The sequence below is a fragment of the Benincasa hispida genome, chromosome 4 (genome assembly GCF_027475165.1).
Source record: "Benincasa hispida cultivar pf3 chromosome 4, pf3_genome.v1.1, whole genome shotgun sequence".
Taxonomy (NCBI): domain Eukaryota; kingdom Viridiplantae; phylum Streptophyta; class Magnoliopsida; order Cucurbitales; family Cucurbitaceae; genus Benincasa; species Benincasa hispida.
Genome location: NC_143481.1, coordinates 59,692,997 through 59,713,592, shown reverse-complemented (window position 1 = coordinate 59,713,592; position 20,596 = coordinate 59,692,997). Strand labels below are relative to the sequence as shown.

Sequence of the window (20,596 nt, the reverse complement as noted above, 5' to 3'; positions counted from 1 at the left end):
TGACTATTAGGAGACTTTCTCACATGTTGTCATGCTAAAATCTATAAGAATACTCCTGTCCATTGCCTCATATTATGACTATGAGATTTGGTAAATGGACGTCAAGTTTTCCTTTCTGAATGGCAATCTTGAAGATACCATTTACATTAACAGCCCGAGGGATTCATAACCCAAGGTCAAGAGCAAAAACGTTGCAAGCTTAATCGGTCCACTTATGGATTGAAGCAAGCTTTTTGATCTTGGACCATAAGGTTTGATACTGCGATCAAGTCTTATGGCTTTGATCAAAACGTTGATGAGCCATGTGTATACAAGAAGATCATCAACAGTTCAATAGTTTTTATAGTATTATATGTTGATGATTTCCTATTCATTGAGAATGATGTAGGTTTACTGACTGAGGTTTGGCTAGCGACCCAATTCTAAATGAAAGATTTGGGAGAGGCTCAGTTTGTTTTGGATATTCAGATCTTTAGAGATCCAAAGAACAAAATGCTAACTCTATCTCAAGCGTCATATATTGACAAGATGTTTGTCAAATATTCAATGTAGAGCTTCAAAAGGGGCTTATTGCCTTTTAGACATGGAGTTACATTGTCTAAGGAATGGTGTCCTAAGACACCTCAAGAGGTTGAGGAAATGAGACGAATCCTCTATGCATCTACTGTGCGTAGCCTGATGTATGCTATATTATGTACTAGACCTGACATCTGCTATGCAGTGAGAATAGTAAGTAGATATCAATCTAATCTAAAATTAGATCACTGGACCACCGTTAAAAACACCCTCAAGTATCTACGGAGAACGATAAACTACATGCTAGTGTATGGTTCTAAGGATTTGATTCCTACGGGATACACAGACTCTGATTTTCAAACTGATAAGGATTCTAGAAAATCCACATCAGGATCAGTGTTCACTTTTAATGGAGAAGCAGTAGTCCGGAGAAGCACCAAGTAACGGTGCATCGCTGACTCCACCATGGAGGCTGAGTATGTAGCGACTTGTGAAGTTGCTAAAAAAGTTGTTTTGCTCAGGAAACTCTTGACTGATCTGAAAGTCATTCCAGGCATGTCAAAGCCCAACACACTTTATTGTGATAATAGTAGTGTTGTGGCTAATTCCCAAGAGTCTAGGAGTCACAAGCGTGGGAAGCATATAGAGCGGAAGTATCGTCTCATCCAAGAGATTGTGCAGCAAGGGGACGTAATCGTCACGCAGATAGCTTCAGAGTACAATGTTGCTGATCCATTTACAAAGGCCCTCACGACTAAGGTATTTGAGGGTCACCTACAGAGTATGGGTTTATGGGACAGGCCACATCTAGACTAGGGCAAGTGGGAGATTTGTGCTGGGCACGTGTTATGCCCTAGTTTATTATTTGTGTACTTTGTATTTTAACTATATTGTACACCCCTTTAGCTTTAGATTAAGTGGGAGATTGTTGAGATTGATGCTCTAAATATCGTAGGGTCCTATAGTTTGTAAATGATTTGAACAAACTCATTGTTTATTTAATAAAATATATGATATTTTATTCCATATTTTAGTTGCATTAACCACAAACCAATAAACTAACATCCAAGATTATCTTGTAGCTTAAACATGTATGTAGAGACATACGAGTGGATCATGTTTAAGTGATAACCTAAATGGTTTGTAGTATTGGTACCTTATCCTTGTGACACTACGAGTATGGCTCTCTTTGTAGGTGTTACAATTGTTGTAAAGTGCTACAAATGACCTGATACTGATAATTCATATATAAACATGTGAGTGGAGATACTCTACACAAAGGAGTTTATTTAAGACTTGACCACAAAATGCTTAGTCTCATTATATAACGTCGTTCATAATAGAGACTACATTTCACCAGGATGACCATAGGTAACATGACCTGAATCCTAAGTGAGTTGTGAACTCCTGCCCATGAGAGCGGTCTTTGATTTATATGGGTGAGAGTGACAAAATCGCCGACTCAATAAGTCTACCATTTTGGAGATTCGTCTGATTGTGGAGCTGGGAACATAGCTACACAAGAAGGAATTCACTCCTTCCCCGAAGTCGGGGTAAGTAGATAAATTGCTCTCTTAAATGCTGATTCCGAGGCTTGAACAATGTGGTGCCACACCCTCTCCTGGTTCGAGAGGGGTTTAGTCATAGTTGGACTATGATTTATTGTTCATTGGAGGGATTAGTGGTACTTAAGGAGTTAGATGTATCTACAGGGGCAAAACAGTAATTTTGGTCCAACTATACTTACGAGCAATTTGTGAAAGGTCATCGTATTGTTGATTGGTTATATCCAATGGGTACAGAAATATATCTATGGTGTGAAAAGTACAACTGGCGGTCTTAAGTAGAGTGCCCGACAGTTAAAGGATAGTGAATAATTTAATTAAAGAGTTTGATTAATTACTCATGTACCGTTAGAGTTTCAAACTACAGGTCCATGAGGTCCCTTTGGTAGCTCAATAGGATTAAATAAGAATCAATTTTTGGATTAATTTGAATTGTTCAGAATAATTGAGGGATTTAATTATATATGATATAATTAAGTTATTTTAATTATATATGGTATAATTATTATATGTATTGGATACATTATAGCATTTGAGAGAGGAAATAAATATTTGAATAAGATTCAAATATTAATTATATGAAATGGATTCATAATTGTTAAATTTAATATAAAAGTGATTTATATTAAATGTCATATGAGAGAGAAAAGAAACTATTGGTTATACTGTATATGATACAATATTAAAACTATAGTTTATAAGTTACATTTAATATAACATGTAGTTTATATATATATATATATATATATTGATAAGTTAGTTATCATATTTACATATTAAATATTTTTTTATAAATTAATTTTATTATTTTATATATTAAAATTATTTTTTTTTTAAATTAGGGAGGGAGTAACTCCCTCCTCTCTTTTTTTCTCTCCACCCACGTAAGTGGGTGATTTTATGATTTTTGGCTTTTAAAAGGAGAGAGTCTCCTTCTTCACTGTGTAAGAGATAGAAACGTTCTGATAAAGAGTTGTTAGAGATCAATCACAATTCCTCTTTCTCCTCTCTTCTCTGAATTTATTCTCTCATTCCAAAATAGTCGAGCCCACCACTCTTGAGTTCTCTACTAAGAATACCAAGGTCGCCATCATGGTAGTGTCTATTTCAGGTTCGAGGGATTTTTAAAGATCTTTCTTCAAATATAAGGGTTTCTAAAACCTTATTTTTAAGCATGCTGTAATTTAAGTAAATGCATAATTTGTTATTTCTTTTCTATTAAAAAATTCTTTCTATGAAAAATGGGAATTGGGACGATCCTGCTTCTACTCAAGGTTCTCTTCAATGAGATCCTTCAACAAGGACATGCTGCTAATGATCCTCTTGAAGGTAATTTATGATTTATCTCTATGTTGATTTATATTTGTAGAATTTACATTTGATATTTTTGTTATTATCTTATAGGGTAAGTCAATTGATCTTCGGTAGTATTTTGGTGATGGGAAAGGTAATTCATACCAAACACATATGGATTCATTTCCAAAGGATCCACATATTTCAAAGGATCTACCTCTCATAGTTAATGTCCATATTGTATTCCTTGTGAATGTCTTAAATAAGTTCCTTCGGTTTATAACTACGACTGACATCTTAGCTTGGATTTTATCAGTTCAACAATAACCTAGCTCCTTGTTTGTTTATGGTTCTATTTCCTTAAGATTTTTGGATATGTGTGAACACTAACATATTTGGTGATTGTGGATACACCAGAGTTCTTAATTTTAATTGCCCTAATATTCCAGTTGCATGACTTGTCTACACATTCTACAACATATAGTTTTATTGTAGATCTATCGACACGATATTGAAAATTTTTCCTAAGGGCAATGACAAAAAAATTCGTGCACAAATCTTACGTGCTTAAAAACATACCGACCTAAACATCCCCTACAGTAGAATCTAACGAGACGACAATAGGATTCATCGTTAAATGTGAGGTACGCTTCCTTTTCCTACGATTGACATTCGACTCACCACTTGTTATCAAATCCGTAGAATGTTCACCACTAGTTTTCAGGTTACTCTCACCCGATAACCCTCTATCAACTTGTGAATCTATGTTTGACAATGATTTTACCTTAGTGGTCATCGAATGTTGATCATTGATTGAGCCAACATGAAAGAAATTAAATCTGCCTTAGATATGTCAATATTCTCCACACTAATATTTGCATCTGAATCCTTTGAAATATCTACATTGAAGACAAACTCCCTATTTAACAACTCATCTGTATCGTCTCCCAATTTTAGTAGAACCATATTATCATTCAATAAACTTAATAATCACACATCATTCAAATTCATGTGATAGTCAGGAATAAATCAAGGTGGAAGAAAATGAGGGTATATTTTGGGCCATTGGGATTGAGAATGATGGTATCGTACTCCTAGTATTATGCACTACTATTTGTAACTTGGACACTAGAAGAGCCATCTGAGATACATTGTCACGGTAAAGAAAAAAAGGAAAGTCTTCTTGATTAGTAATCACAATAGAGAGACACTGGGCCTAATATTATACAAACACCTTATAACCATGAAAATTATAGAGAAAAACTCCAACATTCAAGGATCAAGGATTTTTAATGGTCTTATTCTCGAGATATTTTCTATTTTCTTGCAATTTCTTCCTAATTCAAATCAGAAATATATTAAACCAATTTAATACCTTAGGTTTTTAGAGCTAAATAAGTTCCATAAAACATACTTGTCAACATTATAATGGAAATATCGATTCACCCCTAATGTTGATGTCGAACTTGTGAAAATATAAAAATATTGATGCAAATATCAAGATGTCAATGGAAATTTAATACAGAACTACAAAAATATATCAATAATGAAAAATGTGTAAAAACATTGCAATATTATATGTATAGTTTGATCCTAAGAGAAAAATGATATATAATCAATATTATATACATAGTATTAAATTTTCATCGACATGTCGATATTTTTATGTTTTCATGAGTTCAGTATTGACATAAGGAGTGAATCGATATTTTCATTATATCGCAGAAAAGTCCACAAAACATAAAATGAATAAAAAATAGAATCTCACTAATATAGATATAATATAGATAATAGACATGTTAACTTGTTTAAAAATCATAAAATATATATTTATTAATTTAAATATAAACATTTTTTATAATTTTTCATAGTTATCCATTGACATCGACATTTTATCAATGTTTGTATTTAAATTAAGACATCGATATTTCTATCAATATTTATATTATAAACCTTGATTATATATATATATATAGTTATAGATATAGATATATTTTGTATTCTCACACGCTTCATTGTTTTTCAATTAAAAATGAATACTCTTAGATTTATGCATCTACGAAATATCTTTATTTTAAAATTGTTTATCTATCTCAAAGATATCAATCTTCTATATCTATACATCTGGAAGAAAAATGACAAAACCCTCATTTCATTAAATGAAATTAGAAAAATGAATACTCTTGATATCAACCACTAAAAATAATAATAATAAATAAATAAATAACTGGATTTTGACATTTAAAAACTATCAAATTTGAAATTCGTGAGAGTTATTTTTAATGGTATGTCCTTCGATGATAGTTTTGAAAAAAATATCATAATTGATATTACAGACAATCTTAAATATTGTCACCAATTGAATCAAAATTAGGTATTTTTTGTAGTGTTATAGTTATTGACGACAGTTATGAAATGTCGAGAAATAGTATATAATGACATTTTTCTCTTGTTAAAAATATCTAAACCATGACAAATGTTTTATGTCATCAAATATTCTATCATGACATTTTTTTTGTCACACAATTTCATATTCTAACATTTTTGTATTATCAATAAAATACAATTTTTTTTTTTTTGTTATTTCTTTGAGTCCTGTCACTACACATCCAATTTCCATAATCAAGTAATCCTAATTAAACACAAACATAAAATACTTTGATATATATATAAGTATCATAAAGTTGACAATATTTTTACAAAAAGACTAACTAATAACAATTGGTAAAGGGTTTACAAGAATCTATAGTTAGTTAAGTACAAAAGTACATTGCAACCAAAGTTTTGCAATTAACCCTACAAAAAATCTTATAAACATATATTCACGGCTCCAATAAATTTTTGTAAAACCTATTAAGAAAATAAGAATTAGTGTAGAGTTCAACTCTATACATCAATATTGACAATGATAGTAATAAAAGAATGTCAATAATTTATCCAACTTAGCGATATTGCCCAAAATATTGATGTCATAACCTACACCCACAAGTATGACCCTACATTATGAAATTGGGTAAATATTTTACTTACAAAACATTAATATAATAACCTATACCCACAATACATCCATGTCAATGATCATAAGATTATTTTAATAAAATACTTGAGTAACTCATTCAAACTCATTAAGGTCGATACTTTTTATTCTTTTTTCTTCACACCCCAAATAACTATCAGGCTTACTCATGATAACCAGACGTTGACGGTACTAGGATGGGAGGATTGAATAGATATTTCTTTACTTTGTCAAACGCCCTTTGGCAATCCTCCTTCCTTGTGTCTATCTTTTCTTCAAAAGGCTAGGTCTTCTTCCGCCCAAGACTTGTCGATCATGTCATCAACATAGATTTTCATTTTCTTGTTCATCATATCATGAAAAAGCGCCTTATACCTCTCTCCAAGAGATATAATTCAGTATTCCACCATTCCATTTCTGACCTATTGAGAAGTGGACTCATTTTATTAATGGTGATCACATAGACTCTTATTCAAAAAAGAAAGGAAAAATTGACATTGCCACTCACTCTTACCTCTTGTGTTTCTTACCCAAAAATATACAAATAAACCAAATAGTCCTGCCCCTCCACCAAGACCCTACACCTCTCCTAGACCAACCTTCACCCCAAACACACAATGATAAAAACCACAAGCAATTGATAGAGGCTCTGTACATCTAACTTAGCACATCTATTGTTCAACTATCCACAGGCTAAGATTAAAAATCTAATAGAATTTTTGTATATAGATAACGCCAACAGAAAGCATAGCCTCTCAAATGGAAATAGAACCTCAATTTAGGAAGACCTTATTTGAAGGTTTTCTTTATCTTTTCCTAGTTTAAGTGTACATTGAGCAAAGTATACATTGAGCTTTCGAATTTTCTTAACCTTTACTCAGTGAAAGGAAATTTTGATGGTTTCAACATTATTTTCTTTTAAAAAAAGGTGAAGGGCCCCATGTAGTACAACCATTACACAGGGCCACACCCAAAAGCTTTCTAACCAAAGAAATGAAATACTTTAAAACCACATACAATGACAACAAAAATCTGAGGAAGATGAAAGTGATAGGTGAGAGCCATTAAATTCAATCTCACCTCCGAATTCTACCAAAAAATAGAGATAACATTCAAAACAAAATAACACAATTCACTTTTCAGATGCTCCCATTTAACTGTTTACTGAAAATCTCATCCCCAATCACCCATTTCATTTGATTACACAAAATCAAGCAACAATATATGGGTACAATTACAGAACAAACAAGAACCCTATCTCCACCTCATCTTCCAACAAGAAAAAAAAAACATAACAAACTCAAACATCTTCAGAAAGTAAATGGAAGGATCATCAATACCTTGGAGGAAAGCAAGTGGTGCAAGTAAAAGTGAACAAATTGTTATAGTTTTTTTTGCTAGCCTAATACATTTGGGTCCTTTATGAAGGGAAAGAGTATTGAATGAACTGGAAGAAGGAATATTCCTCCACAAATCTATTACAGAAGGTTGTATGGGATTGACTGATTGGTTGAGGTTTTTCACCTGAATTCGTTTCTCCTTCCACGGATATTTTCCAGGCATAAAGTGGACCCAGTTGAAGTGTTTCCTATGATGTTATTAAATAGCCGGTTGAACAAGCATTCAGGGGAGCATCGAGAAAGCGAGTAAGCATGCATCAAGGAAGCAAACATGCATCGAGGAAGCAAGTAAGCATGCATCAAGAAAGAGAACATGCATCGAGGAAGCGAGTAAGTATGCACTGAGTAAGCAAGTAAGCGTGTAAGCGAGAAAGCTTTCAAGTGAGTAGTGAGCATCCGATAAGCGAGCAAGTGCGTAGCAAATAGGATGCTAGCGAGGATCGAGTATGTGTATGCAATTTTGAAGCACTGGTTACCTAACTGTTTTCTTTTGGTTGTTGTTACGATCGACCTGTATTTTCCTCTTCCAAAAATAATTTTTCTGTATTCTTGTTATGAATATCAGTAGATAAGATTGAGAGACTTTCACAATGAATGTAAATCTCATCTTGAAATTGAACCGTATTGTTTGTTCTTTTTCCTCTTCTTCTATTTTCATTCGCGTATTTCTGCTGTTACAACATGTTAGTAAGTATAGCTCAAATTAACATAAATCGATTGAAAAATCGTGAAGGAACCGACGACATCAAAGCACAAGCGGCCAACGAACAGATTGCTGAAACACAAAACAGAAGGTTGCGAACAACGAACGAACGACTTCCGATCCACCGACGGGTAGACTTCAACCACAACGAACAGGGGGGCTGATGGCCGACGGCAAAGGGAATCCGGCAACGAACGGAACTGGACGGCTTGGCTTCCAACGGTGCAGATTTGCGTATTCTAGATTTCAAGACGGCGATATATCGAGTGTTTCTCTACGAGGGTTTCTCATTTACCTTTATATTTATTTAGATAATATTTAATCAAACTTATTTAATGACATTTAATAAATGTCATAAATCAGTGACATTCCGAAATTAGCCTTTTTTTCCACAAAAAAAAAAATGCATTTTTTCATTTATAACACTTTTTTTTCCTTCCACATCAATTTAGCTTTCTCATTATATCATGGACACCCACTTTTATTGTAGTGAACATGGAAGGTGGAGGAAGACCAAGATGAAGCTAAAAATAAAAAATACTCATCGTTGTGCATTCATGAATTACGATTACTTATTTACTTTCATGTTAAATGAGAGTATATATGGGTACATATTCATAATAAAACTTGCATGTATGTAGTTATAGGTCTAATTACGAATATATTTACATATTAGGAAATTATCTAAGTATCATCTTGATGTGTGTATAAGTTAAAGTTGCGAAGTTGATATTAAATAAGGATATATATGCTCATATACTCATATATAAATTTACCCATATAAATATACTTAAATTTGTCTTTATATTTTAAATTTGTATATTGAGTATAATTAAATTTACATTTATGTAACTATAAGTGTAATTAAACGAATGTATACGTACATTGAGGAGTTATCTAAGGCATCATTTTATTCAATGTTTAGATTAAAGTTATTGAGTTCAAGTTAAATGGGGTATGTATACTCATACACTATGTAATGTATTGGGAATATATACATACGTGGGAAGCAATCTACAGGGTATGATTTCTATCTCATTTGATATTACCATTCTTGATCCCAAAAATTGTTTCATCAAATTTCCATGCACATTATATTTGTTTGATACGTATAATTAAAATAAAACTTAATTCCAATTAATGTTACAGAAATGTCAACAAAGTAGATATTTCAAGTGAATTGACAAGATATGACCATTCAAAACGTTATGAGGGAGATCAAGTGATATGGGCCAGGATGTCTTCATATTATCTTCAAGACCAATCACACACTCAAGATCCAAGAAGCTACAATTAACGTTAAATTCTCACATACAAATAGAGACTAACTCAATTAAGGGGATTTAAGCAACAACAACAGAAGTTCTATAATTGGTTTCAAATAGAGATTAACTCAATTAAGGAGATTTAAGCAACAACATCAGAAGCTCTATAATTGGTTTCAGTTGATGCTATCAGATGAAAGTGATTGAACTTTGTTAAATTTTGATTCGTGATTTTTATTGCAAGCCTATCTTTTTCTTTTCTTTTCTTTTCTTTTCTTTTTTTTTTTTTTTTGATGTTTTTTTTTTATTGTTGGACTCGTATATGTTTTATTTAGATTTTTAGTATTTTGAGTTAGGGGCATAATGGATTTTTTAAGTTCTTTTTTGTTAAGCATGATGGGTTTTAAGGTGGGAAAGGAACACAATACCTTAGTTTTGATGTTCTAAATTTTAGGATTTTCTTTGAATGAAAATTTTGTAGTAGATGAGAGAGCCTAATCACCATCTCTTTGCAATTCTTGAATCAGGGTTGCAATGTCAAGAACATTCAAGTAAGTTTAATATGTTCAAACTTCAAGTAAGGAACTAGTTCTCCATCTCCTGGTCCTTTATCAAAAGATAATCCAATTCTAATTCTTCCATTTGAATTGACATCAATTGACATTGAGTTTTTGAAATTTGTTATTATGGGTTCAATGAAGGCTTCCAGCAAATTTCTAGGATTTTCATATCAATAAGATTGAAGAAAACCCAAAGAGTTTCAAATGATGAGTTTTAAACCAGATGTATTTTCGTTGGAAAATGAGAGAATTTCAATGCCTTACTTAAAATCTTAGGATTTGGAGGGATTTCAGAGAATTTAGGGCAAATTAGGGTTAAAACTAGGGATGGCAACAGGGTCAGGGTGGGGGCGGTGATGCACTCTCCATCCTCATCCACATCCCCATGGGGATTTTTAATCCTCATCTCCGTCCCATTCTCCGTTTTGAGGGATGGGGGTCGGGGAATCCCCCTTTGGGGATTCGGGTCCCCGTGGGGAAAAATCCCTACTTTTTATTTTTTTATTTTTATTATTTAAAATTAACTAAATTTAATATTTATATTGAAATTGTAAATTTTATATTGAAAATTAGTAATATTATTACATATAGTTGTTTAAATTAAACATTACATTTTTTAAATTATAAATTAATAAAGATTAAATTTATTATATTAGATTTTTTAAATTAAAAAAGAAAAAAAAAAACTTAAACATACTGTTTCAGTAATTATTATTATTATTATTATTATTATTATTATTATATATTAACAATTAAAAAAATCGGGGTGGGGACGGGGATCGAGTTTGGAGTTGGGGACGGGATGGAGATCCCCTCCCCGTTTCCAATCGGGACCCGATTTAAATCCTCGGTTTGACCCCCGTCCCTGGTTAAATCGAGGATTCCCCGTCCCGATTGGGTCGAGGACCTGTGAGGACCCAACCCCGTGGGAAATTTTGTCATCCCTAGTAAAAACGAACCAATTAGAAGCTTATTCAAGCAACCAGAGTTTAAAGGAAGCAAACAAACCAAATTTCCCTTGCCCAGAGCATTACAATGTTTAACACGATACTCCATGATGCTTGAAACCAAAAGTCAAGCATTACAACACTTTCATAAGGAGGATTCAAGGAAACATGGCTCGATGTTGCGACGCACTGGAGGAAACGCTGAACATCGTCACGATGCTATTGTTGTTGTAAATATATCTCTTTTCTCTCTAAGTTTGGGGTGGAGCGTTATAGGATGGATAGTTTCGAGTTTAGTTGATTTTTGCCAAATTCCTTGAGCTTTGCTTTGTTTTCCTTTATAATCGACAATAAAACTAGGCTCGTGGCATCAATTTAGAGGTAGGTTAAGCCTTAACTTATGGTTATTGTAAGATTTCAAATAGATGTAATTTGACTGCTTATATTTTACTGTTACTATGATTTGTTTCAATAACAATTGTTCATGTTTTTTATTCATGTGTTTGGATCAATAATTTTCACGAGTGCATGTTTAATTTGATTAGCAAATAGGTCAAGTTATAGGTATGTTTCAATCCCATGTTTTTTTTTTCATTATCATAATTTTAAACCTTAGGAATAGAAAAATTGTAAGTTAAACTTGGCCAATTTAATGAAATCTACCATTTAACCAATCCTTGAACTTAATCTGAATTGATTGAGTAGTACGATATGTTCTTCAGCACCAACTATTTAATTAATTGTTTCTCATCACCAGCTATTTAGTTAATTCAGACTGTGTTTTAGTAGGTCTGGCTATAAATCAAGCAATTATATTCGTTATTCCAAATATTTCATTAATAGTCCTAGCAATCACAGAAACAACTAGTAAAGTACCAATAGCTTAATAAACAAATAACACATAAGGATTTGTAACTCAGTTCAGTGATATACCATCTCCATCTAAAGGACAGTGTGCCTGAAAAAGATAAATTCACTAATATGAAAGCCAAGTGATTACAATGATGTTTATATATAAAATCATAATAGTTACAATGATACCCGTAGAGCCTGATTTAAGTTGATCACCTAGACTTCCCCTGGATGTGAGACTCTCTCTCTATAGAACTTAGGTACCTCCTAAGTATGTGAGTATTAGTGATGAATCACTTAGACTTCCCCCAAGTATGAGATACCTTCTCATCAATGCTTTATCTTTCCACTATCAAATGAAACTCGCTTCACTTGATAAACTTAGGCTTCCTCTAAGTTTTAAAACTCCTTCTCTGTTGACGATATCTCAACCAACGATCCCTTAGGCTCCCTATAAGGCCAAGAACTCTTCTTAAGATTGCTTCTAATATTTCAACAACAAGAATACAAGATTCCACAAAATAACACTCAACCTCTTGCTTCACAATTGCTAGAATTTCAGAAAGCTTAGGTGAAGATTATGAAAACACAATTATGCTCAAATCTCACAATATTAGCAGCAAGCTTAGCAAGACTGCAGCTTGCTTTTAACTAACTACAACATAAGGAAAATATTCTTAACTAAAATCGACAACACACTAACAAGGAAAGCATCTCAAAATAAAAATAGAGCAGAATAAAACGGATAAGGAAATAAAATATTCTGCAGAAACATATTGCACAACATCCTGTGAGACATATTCTGACGGGTCGTGGACAAACCGAGGACCCCTCATCCCGATCGGATCAGGGGGTCCCCGCAAGGAATTTTGCCATCCCTAGTTAAAACGAACCAATTAAAAGTTTGTTCGAGCAACCAGAGTTTAAAGGAAGTAAACAAACCAAATTGCCCTTGCCTAGAGTATTGCAATGTTCAACATGATGCTCCATGATGCTTGCAGCCAAAAGTCAAGCATTACAACACTTTCATAAGGAGGATTCAGGGAAGCATGGCTCGATGTTGTGGCACACTGGGGGAAACGCTTAACATCTTCGCGATGCTATTGCTGTTGTTGTAAATATATCTCTTTTCTCTCTAAGTTTGGGGTGGAGCGTCGTAGGATGAATAGTTTCGAGTTTAGTTGATTTTTGCCAAATTCCTTGAGTTTTGCTTTGTTTTCCTTTATAATCGATAATATAACTAGGCTCGTGGCATCGATTTAGAGGTAGGTTAAACCTTAACTTGTGGTTATTGTAAGGTTTCAAACTAGATGTAATTTGTCTGCTTATAGTTTACTGTTACTATAATTTGTTTTGACTCTTGAGTGATTAGTTTAGTTAACTTAACAACTCTTAAATACTAATTGTTCATGTTTTTTAATCATGTGTTTGGTTCAATAATTATCACGGATGCATGTTTAATTTGATTAGCAAATAGGTCAAGTTATAGGTATGTTTCAATCCCATGTTTTTTTTCCATTATCATAATTTTAAATGTAGTAAACCTCAGGAATAGAAAAATTGTAGTTAAACTTGGGCAATTTAATGAAATCTATCGTGTAATCAATCCTTGAACTTAATGTGAATTGATTGGGTAGTACAGTAATTCTTCAGCACTAACTATTTAATTAATTGGTTCTCATCACTGGCTATTTAGTTAATTCAAACTGTGTTTCAGTAAGTCTGGCTATAAATCAGGTAATCATATTCGTTATTCCAAATATTCCATTAATAGTCCTAGCAATCATAGAAACAACTAGTAAAGTACCAACAACTTAATAAACAAATAACACATAAGGATTTATAACCCAGTTCGGTGATATACCATCTACGTCTAAGGGACACTGTGCCTGAAAAAGATAAATTCACTAATATGAAAGTCAAGCAATTACAACAATGTTTATATGTAAAGTCATAATAGTTACAATGACACCCGTAGAGCCTGATTTAAATTGATCTCCTAGACTTCCCCTCGATGTGAGACTCTCTCTCTGTAGAACTTAGGTACCTTCTAAGTACATGAGTATTAGTGATGAATCACTTAGACTTCCTCCAAGTGTGAGACACCTTCTCATCAATGCTTTATCTTTCTACTATCAAATGAAACCCGCTTCACTTGATAAACTTAGGCTTCCTCTAAGTTTTAGAACTTCTTCTCTGTTGACGATGTCTCAATCAACGATCTCTTAGGCTCTCCATAAGGCCAAGAACTATTCTTAAGATTGCTTCGAATATTTCAATATGCCGCAAAATAACACTTAACCTCTTACTTCACAACTGCTAGAATTTCATAAAGCTTAGATGAAGATTATGAAAACACAATTATGCTCAAATCTCACAATATTAGCAGCAACCTTAACAAGACTGCAACTTGCTTTTAACTAACTACAACAGAAGGAAAATATTCTTAACTAATATTGACAACCCACTAACAAGGAAAGCATCTCAAAATAAAAATAGAGCAGAATAAAACGGATAAGGAAATAAAATATTCTGCAGAAACATCTTGCACAATATCCTGTGAGATATATTCTGAGACAACACCGAAATAACCTAAGGAACAAGGGGTCCAATAACCTTAAACAAAAATCTAGCCAATTTCAAATCACTAACAATAATTTAGTAAGAAATCAACAAAAAAAAAATACTAAGTAGTCTACTGACTCTAAATTGGTTCAGTAAACTCTTATATACATATTTTCCTTGAATTTAAAGTGGGTTTATTTTTAAATTGTTGAAAGTGGTGTATTCTGCCCTAAGGGCGTTTTAGTCGTTTGTTATTCTCTGCTATTTTTAGAGTGTGTCTTAGTTTATTTATTTGGCTCTGTTGTGCCTTGTAAATGTTTGAAATTAATAAGATCTCCTATATCATGGTTTTTTCTCCCTGACCTAGGGTTTTCCACGTAAACTGTACGTTTTCCCTTCTTCCCTTTTCTATTTCGATATGGTATCAAAGCATGGTGAAGAAACCATTTTCTATTCCCATGTAAATTGTACGTTTTCCCTTCTTCCCATCATTGGCGAGAACTTGCTGCAAGGCTCTCAGCCTATAATAACAAAAGAAGTCGGTGATTCAGTTGCTAAAACCTGTGGAGCCGCTACCGAGGACATCGACGCCTCTATTGTACAGGCAGCGGTTGACCATTATCTCAAGACAGCTCTTCCATTTTTTCTAAGTCAGACAACGCAACAGCCCTTCCAGCCGTTAGCGCTCCTTGGTCAGACGGTACCGTCACACTAGTAGCTGCAGATGGGCAGCGCCGATTCAGTCCGCTTCATTCGTAGTCATCATTCCTGTCGCACCAGCCGAGTTTGTCTGTGCCAGTTGGATCTGATCGTGCGGCTCTGTAGCCGATCATCTCAGTCGTCCGCACCAGCCACATCAGCCGGTTCCCTGGCCCGCTCTAACCGCCACGAGATTGACCTCCACAACATCGGCTCTACTCAAAATGACCATTGGGCATCGGCCTCCTAGCCTTAACCTGCCGAACTTTGGCCATTTTAGTCGGATGGACATGGGTGACTGGTGGTGCGTTGCTGAGTTGGGGGAGTCATCATCATTCCACAATGGGCATCAACTTACTGGTTCGGCGACAACCAGCCATGTACAGCTTACTCCGGCCAACTTTGATGCTACCAATTCAGTGTGTCTTTCTTGAATAATGGTTCAACAACAATTTAATAATCGTCAACAGCAAATTGCAGCCCTAAAGGCAGCTCTCAGGACTTCTACAAACCTCCAGTCGAACTCGGTTAATCTAGAGTTATCTTCACATCTTCTGATGTACTCAAAAAATCTAATAAATGCTTTCCCTACTTTACCTACAACGAATATTTTGTCTTGGTCTGTGGGAAACTCTGCAGGATGTATTACACGAGAGAAACCGAATGGCCAGAACTATTTTTCCTAGTCTTAATCAATTAAGATGGCCCTTGAAGGGCGTCACAAATTTGGGTATCTAACAGGTGAGATATCGAGACAAAGGCTAGGTGATCCTCAAGAACGTGTTTGGAAAGAAGAAGACTCTTTGCTTCGCTCGGTGTTGAGTAACAATATAGAACCGCAAATAGGCAAACCTCTCCTATATATTGCAACCACTTGGGACATTTGGGATGCTATTAAGTAATTATACTCTAAGCGACAAAATGCGTCACGGTTATACACCTTGCAGAAACGGGTCCATGAATGCAAACAAGGGACCATGGACGTTACATCCTATTTTAACAAGTTGTCCTTAATATGGTAGGAGATGGACTTGTGTCGGCAAATCTTCTAGGATTGTCCGTGTGGTGGAATACAACATACAAAACTGGAGGAAATTGATCGTGTCTATGATTTTCTTGCTGGTCTGAACACCAAATTCAATGTGGTCCATGCTGGGACATAGACCAGTCCCTTCTCTTATGGAAGTCTGTTCGAAAGTTCGGTTGGAGGAAGATTGATCGAGTGCCATGAACAATCCCGATCTCAATTCTATTGATTCTGCTGCTTTTGGTGCAAAGTCATTTGGGTCTGATAGTGATAAGCAGAACAGTAAATCCCCTCCGATCTATGAACATTACAAAAAACCATGGCACACGAAGGATCATTGTTGGAAGTTACATGGTAGATCACCGAATGGCAAAAGTCGCCCCCCGAATGACAAGACAAAATCTGGCCGAGCTCTTGTAAGTGACTCCACTGATGTTGCATTGCAGTCTCAAGTGGCTAACCAGACTGATCCAGGTACTATTCAGATCGGTACTATTGCACAATCAGGTAACTCTCAATCCTTTAATGTCCTTATTGAGGGGAAAGAATCTTGGATATTGAACTCTGGAGCAACATATCACTTAACTGTTTCATCTGGCCGATTTCTCTCTTATCCTCCGCTTACTAATAATGAGAGAATTCGGATTGCAGATGGATCTTTTGCCCCCGTTGCAGGGAAAAGTCATCTGTCTCCCTTCCAGGGGTTGGTCTTACAGAATTTGTTACACGTTCCGAAAATTTCCTACAGCTTGTTGTTTATCAGTAAAATAACTAGGGATTTAAACTACTCTCATAAGATACTATTTTGTTTCAGGACTTGAGCTCGGGGACGATTGACACTGCCCGACATGATAGGGGTCTCTATTTCCTTTTTGACGATGTTGTCTCTAGGAGTTTTTCTAGTGCTAGTTTATTGTCTCTATTTACAATTTCTGAAAAAAGAAATATATTTATTATGGCATTTCCATCTTGATCATCCGAATTTTCAATATATGAAATATTTATTTTCCCACTTATTCCATAGTATGGATGTTTCTGCTTTATCTTGTGATGTGTGTATACGTACGAAACAACACTGAGTTACCTATCCTTCTTAGTCTTACAAACCTTCCCATCCTTTCCATTTGATTCATAGTGATGTTTGAGGTCCTTCAAATATTACTACCTTGTTCGGCAAGCAATGGTTTGTAACATTCATCGATGATCATACCCGCCTTACATGGGTGTTTCTTCTCACAAACAAGTCAGAAGTAACATCTGTGTTCCAACAATTCTATTCTACAATTGAAACACAGTTTAATACCAAGATTGTCATTTTTCAAAGTGACAATGGGTGGGAGTTTGTCAATAATACCCTTCGTGAGTTCTTAACTTCGAAGGGCATTGTCCATCAAAATTCGTGTGCCTATACTCCTCAACAGAATGGGATGGTAAAACGGAAAAATCATCGTCTCATTGAAGTTTCCCGGTCACTTATGCTCCCTACGTCTCTTCCTTCGTATTTATAGAGGGGTGTTGTTCTCACTGTAACCCATCTAATTAATCGGATGCCCTCCCGTATTCTTAAATTCCAAACATCGCTTGAATGTTTCAAGGAGTCCTACGTTTCCACGTGTCTTATTCCAGAAGTTCCTCTTCGAGTGTATGCATGTACCGTCTTTGTCCATAGTCATGGTCCCCAACAAACTAAATTATCTCATCGTGCTAAGAAGTGCGTCTTTATCGGGTACCCTCTTCACCACCGGGGATATAAATGATCATTCATCCTCGAGAAAATACTTTGTCTTTATGGATGCGACGTTTCTTAAGAATAAGCCCTTCTTTCCCGTTAGTCCTCTTCAGGAGGAAAATACTAGTGAAGAGACTAACTCGTCCATATATTCTATTTCTTTGGATATTCTTCCTAGTCTTGATCCTGTTCTTCCCATAAATGACCCGGTTCTTCCCATAAATGACCCAATTCTTCCCACAAATGACACTGGTCCTATCCTTCCCACAAATGACACTGATCCTATCCTTCCCACAAATGACCCGGTCTTTCCCACAGACGACACGATCCTTCCTACGAACCAAGTACCCTAGAAAATATACTATAGGAAGAATCTTAGAAAGGAAATAGCATCTCTTGTTGTATTACCGGGTACTGGCCATGGCTCAGAACTAGCATCAGCTCAAGGAACGTTTGTTCTTGATACTATTTCTGATGGTAATCATTGTGTTGAAGGCGATATAGTTGAAAAGGATGAGATTGGTCCAAACAAAGGCGAAACTGCAGGTAGTGGTGAGTCGTCAGGGGAAAGAAAGGACTTGCCACAACTAAGCGAAGATGATCACTAGTCCAGTGAGAAACCAAGAAAAATCAAGGAATACGATGCTACTCTTGACATTCCCATCGCTTTACGAAAAGGAACTAGGTCATGTACCAAGTATTCCATGCATAGCTTCCTTTCGTATAGTACTTGTCTTCTGGGCTTAAAGCCTTCACTACTAACCTATACTGTAGTAATACCAACCAATATGCATATGGCTATGGAAATTCCTGAGTGGAAGGTTGCTGATGAGAGCTCTTGAGACTAATAAAACGTGGGACCATGTAGCTCTCTCTAGAGGTCATAAAACTGTTGGATGCAAATGGGTGTTCACTTTTAAATACAAAGATGATGGAACTTGGATAAATATAAAGCCAGACTGATTGCTAAGAGGTTTACTCAGACTTATGGGATTGATTACTCGAAAATTTTCTCTCTAGTGGAAAAACTGAATACAATTCGAGTTCTCCTCTCAATGGCAGTCAACAAAGATTGGTCTCTCTATCAACTTGATGTGAAGAATGCTTTCTTAAATGGTGAGTTAGAAGAAGAGGTTTATATGAGCTCTCCTCCTGGATTCGAAGCTCAGTTTGATCATCGGGTTTGTAAACTCAAAAAATCTCTATATGCGTTAAAGCAGTCTCCAAGGGCGTGGTTTGATAGGTTCACCACCTTTGTTAAGTCCCAAGGGTTCATTCAGGGGCATTCTGACCATACCTTATTTACAAAAAGGTCAGCATCTGGGAAGGTGGCAGCTTTAATTGTGTATGTTGATGACATCATTCTATTAGGAGACGATAAGATTGAGATTGTCAGACTAAAGCGGAAAATGGCAGATGAGTTTGAGATTAAAGACCTATGAAGTTTGAGATATTTCCTTGGAATGGAAGTGGCAAGATCGAAAGAGGGAATATTTGTGTCTCGGCGAAAATATACTCTGGATCTATTGAAGAATACCAGGATGACCGGATGTAAACCTATTGATACTCTTGTTGAAGTCAATGGTAAGTTGGGAGATTCTGTCGACAAAGTTCCTGTTAATAAAGAGAGATATCAGCGTCTAGTGGGAAAATTAATTTAATTATCTCATACCAGACTAGATATTTCCTATGCTGTTGGTGTGGTTAGTCAGTTTTTGCAGGCTCCTTGTGAGAAACATATGAAGGTTGTCACTCGAATATTGAGGTACTTGAAGTCCACTCCAAGAAAGGGCCTAATGTTCAGGAAACATGATGAGAGGTGCATTGAGGCATACACTGACTCAGATTGGGCAAGATCCATTATAGACAGAAAATCAACGTCAGGGTCCTATACCTTTGTGTGGGGTAATCTAGTTACTTGGTGAAGTAAGAAACAAGGCGTTATTGCTAGAAGCAGTGAAACTCTATTGCGATAATAAAGCAGCTATAAGTATAACTAACACCCCAGTGCAACACGATAGGACTAAGCATGTGGAGATAGACAAACACTTCATTAAGGAAAAACTGGATAATAGCAGTATTTGTATTCCCTACATCCCTTCAAGTCAATAGGTTGCTATGTTAGCAAGTTGGGTCTCATTGATATTTACACCCCAACCTAAGGAGAGTGTTGAAAGTGGTGTACTCTACCCTAAAGGCGTTTTAGTCGTTTGTTATTCTCTACTATTTTTAGAATGTGTGCCTTAGTCTATTTATTTGACTCTGTTGTACCTTATAAATGTGTGAAATCAATAAGATCTGCTATATTGTGGTTTTTTCTCTCCGTACATTTTCCCTTCCCTTTTCTATTTTAATATAAATCAACAAATATTTTATTTGAATTTAACTCCAAATTTAAAATGTTGCAATATCTTAAGATTTAGTCCAGAAGAGAAAAAAAGGGAGCGAAATTAAAATTT

General features: G+C 35.1%; 1 long non-coding RNA gene across 1 annotated transcript; it reads left to right on the top strand.

Moving 5' to 3' along the window:
• The first annotated feature begins 7,507 nt into the window (after positions 1 to 7,507).
• Positions 7,508 to 8,869, top strand: LOC150036848 (uncharacterized). The gene is made up of 2 exons (XR_016529321.1): positions 7,508 to 8,234; positions 8,524 to 8,869. It is a non-coding gene; the product is annotated as an uncharacterized LOC150036848 (long non-coding RNA).
• Positions 8,870 to 20,596: the final 11,727 nt, after the last annotated feature.